General features: G+C 38.8%; 1 pseudogene; it reads right to left on the bottom strand.

Annotated features, from left to right (window-relative positions):
- Positions 1-1,246: 1,246 nt before the first annotated feature.
- LOC127512399 (myosin heavy chain, fast skeletal muscle-like) overlaps positions 1,247-13,192 on the bottom strand; it is a 36,986-nt pseudogene continuing 25,040 nt past the window's right edge.

The following is a 13,192-nucleotide window of genomic DNA, read 5'->3' as shown; positions in this document are numbered from 1 at the left end:
ATTCATTTTCTATCCCTGAACGCAAAAACAAAAAAATCAAGCTGAATTCTTGTTTCTTGTTCATTATTTTGATTAATTAATTAATTTTTTATTCATCTGTGAGTAACATTTCTTTAAAGATCACTCCAAAACAAATGTTTCCACATGGTAAGCACATATTTATTTTAAAAGGAATTTTAAAAGTAATTCTACAGAACAATCATATTATATGACTTCAGTAGAGGCTCCCTTCAGGTTTGAGGGTTTCACTCTTCTTTGGCCTAAGACAAAATGAAGCACATTCATAAGTCATGTAAATAATCAGTACATTTTCAAGCATAAGCTGAATACTATATATGTTTGTACTCTGTAAATGTGAGAAAGCATCTACTGAGTACAGACTCTGGTATTATGCAACTGACCTTTCCAGAATCACGGCTCTTGGCTCTGAGCTTGTTGACCTGAGATTCAGCAATGTCAGCACGCTCCTCAGCCTCTTCCAGCTCATGCTGCACCTTCCTCAACTTGGACAGGTGAGTGTTTGCTTGCTCCTCCTAAAGAGTACCATTTTTACCATGTTTGTTAACTAACTAACTGTGGGGCAGCAGTGATATCTCACCAGTAAATAAATTACTAATTAGTTAATAATCAATATGTAAAAATATATATTACAAACCGCCTCCTCAGACTGCCTCTTGTAAGCTTTGACCTTCAACTGCAGCTTATCAACCAGATCTTGAAGTCTGTTGATGTTCTTCTTATCCTCCTCAGTCTAAAAACATTTTCATAGATTTATTCTAAATATTGGACTATAAATACATGATGGATGACTCAAAGGATATCGTCAGGCGTGGTCATACCTGATAAGAGAGCTCTTTCACTCTCCTCTCATATTTGCGGACACCCTTTACAGCATCAGCTCCACGTCTCTGCTCTGCTTCAACTTCAGCCTCAAGCTCACGGACCTTTGATTGCATTAAATATATCAGACCAGTACAAGTGTAGTTAGTGCCTGTTAGCAGCTTTGGGAACCTGAGATAATGCTTTAATTTTAGGAGAAACATCTTCAGGAGATTTTCTCCTAAAATTATGTTTGTTGTCATCTTTTAAAAAATTCTCACCCTGCTCTCCAACTTCTGGAGTTGTTTCTTTCCTCCTTTCATGGCCAGATTCTCAGCCTCATCCAGACGGTGCTGCAGGTCCTTCACTGTGACCTCCAGATTCTTCTTCATCCTCTCAAGGTGAGCACTTGTGTCCTGCTCTTTCTTGAGCTCTTCTGCCATCATTGCAGCCTTTTGCATTAATACATAAAGTCATTAGATCCAAATTTTTTAAGTACGCAAATGTCTTTTGAAACATTTGACAGCTACTGTTGCTCACATCAGTGATGGCCTTCTTGGCCTTCTCCTCTGCATTTCTGGCTTCCTGTACAGTGTCATCAACTTCACTCTGGACCTGAACAAGGTCAGCCTCAAGCTTCTTCTTGGTGTTCAGGAGACTTGTGTTCTAGAAAAATAAAAGCAACAGCACAAATTTTTTGAAAGATGCTCTCAATTTCCTTCATTGTAAGAAGGGATGCTCCAATCAAGATTTTTGCAGCCGATCCTGATCATTCAAGCTTTATATGATATGTAAGCTCTCTGTTGACTCCTTACACCCTGAAAGGCATTTTTAATGATTTCACATCTAAGTGGAATATTTATTCATGCTTGTCATGATAGCTATTAGAAAGTATATATGACATGTCATAAAATCAAGTTTGGACTTGTTCACAATCATGTCAACTGCATCTGGGCCAAATTTTGTGTTGATATCTCAAAGCAATCAAACGTTATGCATTTGGAACTATGGTAACCTTTTTATCAAAAGTCCAAAAACCTCTCCAAACAAATGATCTGAGTGTTTAACTGAAAATAAGAACTACTTACATGTGTAAATGTCACAAAGCATGAAATTAATTATAATATCAAAGAATCACGTTTTAGCTGTGTGCACCAATTCTGTGGTGCACAGTAAATCTCCTGTCAATCTGAGCGATCAAACCAATCCAAGCACACTCCAGCTGTAAAACAGGTCTTCGACACATCATCAGTACCCACCATACTCGAGATCCAGTTTCCATTGGTTGAACTTTCAAATGACGTTGGAAAACACTGCGTCATGATCGTGACATGATCGGATCCTGGAAGTCCTATGGCTTTAGCCAAGCAGCATGTCATCCTTACTCTGTAAGGATTTTCTGCAAGATCTACGCAAGACCTATGCATCATGTTATGTTGTGTGTGGGCCCGTTTGAATCGAGACAACCTGCTCTAAATAAAGATGTGTGATTTACTACGGTTTATGAATGTTTCGCGAAGATACAAAGCAGAACATGGAGCAAAAGCCTAATCTGTATACTGTTTACATGCGCATCAGCAGCTAATTTTACGGTATTATATCAATAAAATGTGATCAGTTCGTGAAATCGGCCAAATTTAGTGACTACCGATTGAGTCATAGAATGTGATTATTGGCTGATCCCAATTTGTGGCCGATCGATCAGCACATCCCTAATTATAAGAAACAAAATGCCCTTACCTGAGAGTGCAGCAGCCCAACACGCTCACTGACATCCACCAGCTCTTGTTCAGCCACTTTGCGGCCTCTCTCTGTCTGCTCTAGAGCAGCTCTCAGCTCCTCAATCTCAGACAGCATAAGAGTGTTTCTGCGCTCCACCATGGCCACCTGCTCCTTCATGTCTTCCTGTCCTCTCAGAGCATCATCAAGGTGCAGTTGGGCATCCTGCACATAAACAATAACTTTACAATAAGCTTTCAGTGTGCTTTCTGGTGACCTTAACCTAACAAAAGTTAGATTATACAAACATACTAATGCACCCCAAAGCCAAAGAGAAGTCACATACCTTGAGTTGTCCCTGAACGTTCCTGAGCTGTTTCTGGGCCTCAGCAGCCTGGCGATTGGCATGGCTCAGCTGAATCTCCATCTCATTAAGGTCTCCCTCCATCTTCTTCTTGATTCTCAGGGCATCATTCCTGCTCCTAACTTCAGAGTCCAGAGTGCTCTGCATGGATTCAATGACTCTCTGGCTGTTCCTTTTGATCTGCTCCATCTCCTCATCCTTCTCTGCAAGCTTCCTGTCAATCTCACTTTTGACCTGGTTTAGCTCAAGCTGGACACGAAGAATTTTGGACTCCTCATGCTCCAGGGTGCCCTATGAAATATAAAAACAACATGTAATTTCAGAATTAAAATAGCATTTAACAACACAGTAAAATGGTTCTAGCAATAATTCCATATTGATCTCTAGATACTGACTTCAGCCTCCTCCAGGGCGGTCTGAATCTCTGCCTTCTCAGTCTCCACTGTCTTCTTGGCCTTTTCCAGTTCATGGATGCTCTTACCAGTCTCACCTATCTGCTCTGTCAGATCTGAAATCTCCTCTACAAGTTATCAAGAGAAAATATTATCAACATAAATATATTGTGAATGAATACAGACTTAACACTGTAAAACATTGAATCTTACGCTGCAGATTCTTGTTCTCTCTCTTGAGGGTCTCTAGCTGATCCAGAGTCTCCTCATAGGAGTTCTTCATCTTGAACAGTTCAGTACTGAGTGAACGAGCCTCTTTCTGTGCACCTTCCAGCTCTGCCTGACCTTCCTCATATTTCTGCTTCCATTCTGCCAGAATCTTTGATGGAGATATTTCAGGGTCAGTTTTCATTTGTAACATGGTGAACGAAGCCCATTCTGGCCATGCTTTTGAAATAGAAATTATACCTTGTCAAAGTTCCTCTGCTTCTTGTCAAGATTAGCAGCCAAACCATTGGCTCTCTCCACGTCAATCATGAGGTCCTCCACCTCACCCTGGAGTCTCTGTTTGGTCTTCTCCAGAGATGCACATTTGGAGTTCACTGCCTCAACTTGTTCCTCTGCCTCTTGCAGACGCTGAGCCAGTTTTTTCCTGTTATACATTTTGTAACATTTAGTCAGAAGATGCATACAATTGCACAAATTATTAACACATTTCACTTCTTTTGATCTTCATACTTGGACTCTTCAAGTTCCTCAGTACGCTGGATGGCATCAGTTTCATATTTGGTTCTCCATTGAGCAACCTCGCTGTTGGCCTTTGACATTCCCCGCTGCAGCTCAGCCTTTGCCTCCTGCTCTTCCTCAAACTGCTCACGGAGCAGGTCACAGTCATGACGGGCTGATTGCACAGCATGGGCCAGTGCATTCTTAGCCTAAGGGAAAAAGTCACATAATATTTACATTAATTCATTTAGCAGACACTTCTATCCAAAGCAACTTACTAATGAGGAATACAAAATGTGATATTAGCTTTATTGTATTACATTAGCTTTGTTGTATAGTGTTGTATTATGTTTGTTGTATTATATTAGCTGAGTTGTTAGTAAATTAAAATTATGTGTTTGTTTTGAATATTACCTTAACCTCCTCTTCAATATGCCTCTTAAGCTCCTCAATTTGCTGAGTGAAAGCTTGTTTGCCTCTGGTGAGCTGAGAAACCAGAGCCTCCTTCTCCTCCAGCTGACGGCCAAATTCACCTGTATAAATTTAAATTCACTGTGTCAGATTGTGTCTCTATCAGTTAATATCAAAACAAACTTTGTGAAAGCAAAATGTAAATAAGTGTGTTCTTCTGATAAGACTTTCAGAAATTCAGTGCTAAATAATCTTAATACACCATACTCAATTACTGTTGGAATACTATTCATTTCTTCATGATTGTCATTAGTTACCATTTTCAGTCTGAAGTCTTGCTCTTTGAGCACTAAGGTCATTTATCTGGCGAAGGTTCTCATCATTCTTGGATTTTATTTCACTAAGTTGGTCCTCAAGTGTGCGGCACATCTTCTCAAGATTAGCCTACAAATACAAAAGTCATTAGATATTTGAAAAACTATAATAACACGTTATTTATTATTTAGATATAAAATTCACAACCTTTGCTTTGGCAACAGCTTCCATGTTGCTGGAAAGATCATCAATCTCCATTTTGTATTCACTCTTTTCCTTCTCAAGCTTCTGCTTGACACGCTGCAGGTTGTCGATTTGCTCTCCCAGCTCGGCCACACTGTCTGCCTGCTTCTTACGGAGGGCAGCAGCAGTAGCTTCATGCTGGAGGGTGGACTCTTCAAGATCACGACGCAGCTTCTGAAATTCAGCTTCACGCTTCTTATTCATCTCGATCTGAGCAGCAGTGGCTCCTCCAGCCTCCTCAAGCCTCTCACTGATCTCCTCAAGTTCCCTGGAGAGATCAGCTCTCTGTTTCTCAACCTTGGCACGAGCAGCACGCTCAGCCTCGATCTCTTCCTCCAGTTCCTCAATGCGAGCCTGAGGTGGGAAGTAGTTAATTCGATTTTTGGATCTGTATTTGATCATAATAATCATAGTTTTTGAAAAAAATCTAAATAAATAAATAAAAACTTTAATAATAATAATAATAATAATAATAATAAAAAAAAAAAACCTGAAGCTCCTTGATCTTCTTTTGGAGTTGAGCACCCAGAGATTGTTCATCTTCTATCTTGCTAAGCAGCTGGCTTGTTTCGAAGTCTTTCCTGTGGGTGTTCAACAGTAAGTGGTTTCTAAAACAATAACACAAATTAACAATAATGTTTTCAAAGATTTCATGCTTTAATTACTTTTTTATTTTCTCCTCAGACTGTTGCTTGTCATTCTCCAGGTCCATGATGGACTCTTGGGCTAATTTCAGGTCTCCTTCAAGCTTTCTCTTGGCTCTCTCAAGATCCATGCGGAGTTTTTTCTCTTGTTCAAGGGAACCCTCAAGCTACAGGAAAATTATATATAAGATATGTTCACAGCAGAAAACACTTAATTTGATGAATTAGTAACAAGTTTACATAATCAACTCACATCATCAACTTGCTGCTCAAGTTTTGTCTTGGATTTGGTCAGGGTGTTGACTTTGTCCTCCTCTGCCTGAAGATCATCCAGTGTCTGCTGATGTGCCTCTTGGAGGGCTTTCTTCTCCTTTGTAAGCTTGGCAATGCTCTCATCCTGAGCTGCCATTTCCTCTGTCAAGTTTTTGACCTGTATGATTTTTGTTCCAAGTAAGCTTACATTTTACAATTCATATTCTATATCAACATATAAGACAGAGATTAAATCTAATTTTAAACCAACACAGTCTCCGACCTTATTCTCAGTGGCATGTTTCTCCTTCTCCACTTTAGCCAAGGTGAGCTCCAGGTCATCAATGTCTTTCTTCAGCTCAGAGCACTCATCCTCCAGTTTCCTCTTCTTGGCTGTCAGTTCAGCATTGATTTCTTCCTCATCCTCCAGTCTCTCAGTTGTCTCTTTGAGTTTACCTTCAAGCTGGATTTTGCTCTTGATCAGACCCTCACACCTCTCCTCAGCATCTGAGAGATTCTCAGCTTCCTGTTAAGAAAAAAAGTTCCTGTATCATTGGTAACCACATTGCTTATTTTAATGAAGCAACAGTTAATTCAAGTAAAAATACTCACAGATGCCACTTGCAGCTGTAGATCATTTTTCTCTTGCAGCAGTGATACCATCTTCTCTTCAAGCTCCTTCTTTTTGGCTTCAGCCTTGGCAAGATCTTCTTTGCATTTTACAAAGTCCTCTTTCATGGTTGCCAGCTCCTTCTCAGTCTCGGCACTCTTCAGCAGAGGCTTAACCTTGTAATAAACCTTCATCCATGGCCAGTGTTTGACATTCATGAATGAGCGGATGTTGTATTGGATAGTGTAAATGGACTCCCTGTGAATAATTCATGATTAAATGCCATAAGCATCATTATTTACTGTTTGCACAGTTATCATTGATGTCATCTTTACTCATGACAATACTCACCTTCTTTCCATCATCTTCACAAACTCCTTCCTCATCACGTAGCCACGGCAGAGAGCCTGAGTCATTGTGACCAGAGCAGCCAGTTTCTCATCACGCATCTCTTCAAGAGTACCCAGAAGACCAGCTTTGAAGAACACCTAAATTTCCAATAAATCAAAAGATATTGTTTTAAACCATATGAACAAAATACATATATCATGATCCCTGAATATTTGAAATGTTATAAAGCAGAAAATGAACCTTTGTGTGTCCAAATCTGTACTGGTCATGATCAACGTCGATGGATCCCAGGAGTTTCTCACTGGCCTTCTTGTTATCCATAAACTGTCCTTCAGGGATAACACTGGCATTCAGCACCTTGTATCTGTGGAAAATTGATAAAAAATACTTCATTTATTCATTTATTTTAATTAGGAGCCTCCTACAGCAAATGGTATTTTTCATGTTGTCCCATTCACCTCTGCTTAAAGTCACCATAGAGGATTCTGCTGGGGAAGCCCTTTCTGCAGATTCTGATACCCTCCAGTACACCATTACACCTCAGCTGGTGGATAACCAGGAAGTTCTCCATGAGACCTATAATGATCAGTTTACATCATGAGCTTGGTAAATTAACATCATATATATATATGATGTTAATCATATTCTACCAGTATTAAAAATATTACAGATATTCTGGCACTCACTATATATATATATATATATATATATATATATATATATATCTGTAATATTTTTAATACTCTACCTGGAGTCTTGGACTCATTAGGAATCAGACAGCGCACAAAGTGAGGGTGAGTGCTCCTCAAATTGGTCATGAGTTTGCCCAAATTCTCCTGTGGAGAATAGAAAAGGGTTGGCATGCTTTGTATTTCTTTTTTTCTCAAGTACAGCAATATTGCTATGATATCATCTTTATACATACCCTGAACTGGGAAGACACAGTCTGCATGGATCCACCCTTCTTCTTGCCTCCCTTTTTACCAGTCTCTATTGAGATAAAGACACAAAGGAACTTGTATAAATGCAAAAACAAGAAAGAAAATGCAAAACTGATTCAAAATTTGGTTCAATTGATTTTTTTCCTTTACCCTCAACAACGGGTGGGTAGAGAGAAGCCAGCAGTTTGACAGAAGACTTCTGGTACAGCTGCACAACAGACTCATTCAGTGGATCCTTGTTCTTGTCCAACCAGCCATTAACGTTGTAGTCCACAGTTCCAGCGTAGTGAACCAGGGAGAAGTGAGCTTCAGCCTTGCCTTTGGCAGGCTTTGGTTTCTGGAAAGCATTGCACTTGCCAAGATGCTGATCATACAGCTTGTTCTTGAAGGAAGTGTCTGTAGCCTTGGGGAACATGCACTCCTCTTCAAGGATGGAGAAGATACCCATGGGCTGTTTATAAAAGAATATTGTTTAATTATTGCAATTTTAAGATTTCGAGCATGGAAATTGGAAACTAATAAGTTAATAAATCAGTAAAAACCTTCTCAATGAGCTCAATGCAAGCAGCCAAGTCCATGCCAAAGTCAATGAACTCCCAAACAATGCCCTCCTTCTTGTACTCCTCTTGTTCCAGCACAAACATGTGGTGGTTGAAAAACTGTTGCAGTTTTTCATTGGTGAAGTTGATACACAGCTGCTCCATGCTGTTGAACTGGAGGAAGAAACACAACCATTTGCTGATTACTGAATATCATTCAATGTGCTTGAAGATAAGAAGATAAAAGAATCACTCTTACATCAAAGATCTCAAAGCCAGCAATATCCAGCACACCAATGAAGAAGTTTCTTTGTTGTTTTGTGTCCAACATCTGGTTGATACGAACGACCATCCACAAGAACATCCTCTCATAGATAGATTTGGCCAAGGCACTAACAGAGTTGTACACCTGTAAGTAGAATAGAGTGGATATTTTATTAAGAACTTCAAATGCACTTATGATTTTCAGGTTGACATGCTGGAAATATGTCAGCATATACCTGTGGCACGGTCTGGCCTTTGGTCACAAACTCATTTCCGACCTTGACTCTGGGGTAGCACAAAGCCTTCAGCATATCCGCAGAGTTCAAACCCAAAAGGTAGGCGATTTTGTCAGCCTCTGCAGTTTAAAGAGTTACAAAATAATCAACCCTTTTCTTGTCTTGAAAACTAAAACAGCCTCTTTGCTTAAGAAATAAAACATATCTCTCATAGACTGCATGTTATGACCCACATTAGTACTATTTAGTCTCACCCTCTGTGCCATCAGGCTCAGCCTGCTCCTCACGCTGCTTCTGCTTGAACTTCATGTTACCATGATGAAGCACAGCTCCAGTGAACTTGTAGATGCCCATTTTCTCCTCATTACTAAAGCCCAGAATGTCAATAGCAGTCTGAAAATTACAGAGAAGAAAGAGCTTTAGGATCTGCCATATATAAATATTTAGTATGTCAGTATTCAAACAGCAATGACTCACATCAGTAGCAACCAGCTCCTCTTTATCATCAATGCTGGCCACTGTGATCTGACCCTGACTGCACATGGGGAAGTCATAGGGGTTGGTGGTGATGAGCGTCATTTCTGTAAAATACACAGATTTTTTTTGAAAGAGTATCTTACAATATTATCTGGCATTGAAACAATGAAATATGTGCACCTACCAATCAACTCAGGCTTATGGTTGGTCATCATCTGGTAGAAGATGTGGTAGCCTCTCTCATCTGGAAGCTGGAATGTCACTCTAGACTTCTCCAGCAGATCTGTTGAGAGAATGTACTTGAGTCACAATCATCTGAAGAGTGACAGACAAAGACAACTGTGCAAGATGGATCATTGAAATCGTGTCCACCTACATGTCTCAATGTCAGCACTAGCCAGTTTTCCAGATGTGCCAAAGTGAATTCTGATGAATTTACCCTGTTTAAAAAAAAAAATAGCATAATACATAAATAGTCTCTTTATACAAAACTATGTATAGAAAAATCAAACACAAGTGACCAACTTTACTGCAATAAATAAAAAGTGGTTAACTTACAAAACGAGAGGAGTTGTCATTTCTCACAGTCTTGGCATTACCATAAGCTTCAAGCAGAGGGTTTGCAGCAACAATCTGGTCTTCAAGAGAGCCCTGAGATGTTTGAAGGATTTTCAGTTATTTTATATTTCATGTCTAAACACTGTTTTTTAGCAGTGATGGGAATAACGGCGTTATAAATAAACAGCGTTACTAACGGCGTTACTTTTTTCAGTAATGAGTAATCAAACGAATTACTTTTTTCCCCCGTTACAACGCCATTTCCGTTACTGACAAAAAAATGCCGCGTTATTACAATTGAGCTCACTGAAGCGGTTTTCATCCGAGTAGGTTCTCTCTCAGCCATAGGACCTGTGAAGTTTTTTTTCTCTGGTGTGTGTGTTGGACTAGTAGTTGTTCATTTAAGCCATTAGTTGACTAATCTCTAAGCTTATTTCTTTTCGTTTTGAATTATTTCATTTAAAAGTAGACATTTCAAGCTTAACTTTAAAGAAAGGCTTTCTACAAAACAAAACTTAATGAAGTGGTTAAAATCATGTCTGACACACTCCATGTCTCCCGATATATTGGTCATCTTATGATGTATCCTCTTATCTTACTCATGCTGTTCACTTTTCATAATCAAACAGATAAATTTAAAACATAACATTAAACAAATAATAATTTATTTTTAGACATATTTAATATTGGGGGCATCCAAGTTAATTGACATATTTGATTTTTTTTTTTTTTTTTTAAGTAACGCAATAGATACTTTCTCTGGTAATTTGTTACTTTTATAATGATGTAACTCAGTTACTAACTCAGTTACTATTTGTGAGAAGTAACTAGTAACTATAACTAATTACTTTTTTAAAGTAACGTGCCCAACACTGGTTTTTAGGCATTTCACATTCACAAATCATATAGTTTTGGGGTTGAGTTTAAATCAACATCTTTCAAAATAATACATATGATAGTTTTATATCTCATACCTTCATTTTGCTGGCACTTTGCTCTTTCTTCTTGTCACCCTGAACTGCAACTGTGGCAAAGTACTGGATGACACGTTTGGTGTTCACAGTCTTTCCAGCACCAGATTCTCCACTGGTTTGTGAGAGATTATAGAAAAGATTAAAAGACATGTAGACTTTTCAAAGTATATTCAGAAGTTTATTCTTAAATTCTATTTTGTAAATATCTCTATATAGATTTGCCGTCTACACTATACTTTCAATTTTTGTCATGGTCTGAGATTAAATGAAAATACTTACGTAATCAGGACAGACTGGTTTTCTCTATCTGTTGATTGTAATGTGTAAAATATCCGGTAAATATTTCTTATTTTAACAGCATCATCTAATTCACCTTAATGAATTCTATAGAATTCAATTCCATAATGTCTTACCAGTCAGCATGAACTGATAAGCGTTGTCAGAGACAGAGAAGATGTGGGGTGGGGCCTCCATACGCTTTTTGCCTCTGTAGGCAGCCACCACTTCTGCATCATACACTGGGAGCCACTTGTAGGGGTTCACAGTTGCACAGAAGAGTCCAGAGTAGGTCTAAAATGAGCAGAGAAGTGGTCAGATTGCAACAACACAGACAAAATTATCTTTTTTATGAGCATTTTTATGTTGTTTCAGAACCCACATAGATCATCCATGCAGCATAACGCTCTTTGAGGTTATACAGCACAGAGGCTTCATTGAGATGGGTCATCATGGCCATGTCCTCAATCTTGTCAAACTTGGGAGGATTCATTGGGTGGACATCTTCTTCCTTAGCAACTCTCTCCTATAAATTTGATAAATTAGATATTAGATATAAAAGAAAACAATGTAATAAGTAATTTAATGAGCATCTACATGAAATGGAAATTGAAACTCACCTCCTTAGTGTCAAGCAAAACAACTGTGACTTTGCCACCATCTTTGCTCTTGATTGTTCCCTTGAGGTACAACTCTTTGGCATCAGCCACATAGCAGGCAGTCTTGGCATCAAATGGTTTGCTCTGAGCCTCGATTCTCTCCCTCTCAGGCTTACGAAGGTAAATGGCAGCCTTGCCATAAACGGCCATCTCTGCGTCCGTACTCATGGTGGCACCTTGCTAAAATTTGGAAAAGAAACATTAAAAACAAAAGTCTCACACTCCTTAATACTTGCAAAAGTATCAAAATTTCTTTATTTACTGCAACGTTTTGGTCCCATGACCTTCATCAGGCATATACAAACAAACTATTCAAAGAACAAACATATATAAAATCAACTCATGACTAATCACTGCAAAGAACCATCAATTATCAATCACAATCAGTGAAAAAGAAATATTGACATGCTTTTTGAATCAATAAAATAACTACTGATAATCAAACATACTGTCCACAAATCAAGCATTCTGCGTTAGTTCAGGCAGGCCTCGTAGTCAAGCTCTGCTATCAGCTGATTCGCAAATTCCAACCCCACCCATATCAGCTGATTTGATTTCTATGGACTCAATTGGCAACTCTCAAATAAGGCGCATTACTTAAACGCAGCTTCCGTCTCTCTGCTTGCTTGGCTGCTTCCACTGCACGCTGCTTGCAACCCACCTCCTCCCCCAGCTCCTCCTTAAACTTGTGTTTAACTTAATCAGTGTCATCCTGTTGTCATTGATGCATGCTCTGTTCTCAATAGGGGGATTTTGTGCTGCTCTCCCAGTTAAAAAATGGGAGGTTGTCCCCAGAAGCTGCTGCTGTTCCCGGTCTTAGCTTTCATGGAGCTCATGAAAAGGACGGGGAATTTAGAACAGAGCCATACCACCAAATGTAACTTCAGCAAAATATGCCAATAAAAAATTGACTAAAAAGTTTGTCTCTCGTAATTTTTTGACTTAAGTGGTCCTGACTGAAACAGTATTCAAAGAGGGTCTTGTGTAGTTAAGGTCTTTATAGAGTAATAAAGTGAAAAAGCATCTTAAAATGTAAAAATTGTGAACACACTAACCCTTAATTTATAGCGTCTCTGATTAAATCTCCTGTCACAATATGCATTCTGCTGATACATTCTAATACATAAACTACATAAATTAAACCAAATTGTAAATTGTTTTTTTCTTTCAATACTTTGTTTTTTGTTTCAGTTCTGGGTACCAGTATACATATTTGTAAAAAGTGTCAAGAGTCCCACTTAAAATCCACCCATAGACAAGTATAAAATTCTTAAAACTCATTTATCAAAAACAGTAGCATAACTACTAAGCTAGAGTCTACATGCATCTGACAACATGCTAATATTCAACCACGTCTTTAATGCAGTAATGCAGTGTATTGCTACCACCTACCTTCCTGCTCCTGAGACCAGATTAAATTTT

This window comes from Ctenopharyngodon idella, chromosome 5 (genome assembly GCF_019924925.1).
Source record: "Ctenopharyngodon idella isolate HZGC_01 chromosome 5, HZGC01, whole genome shotgun sequence".
In the NCBI taxonomy this organism is placed as follows: domain Eukaryota; kingdom Metazoa; phylum Chordata; class Actinopteri; order Cypriniformes; family Xenocyprididae; genus Ctenopharyngodon; species Ctenopharyngodon idella.
Note: the sequence above shows the minus strand (reverse complement) of the source record. Positions and strands in the feature narration are given on the sequence as shown.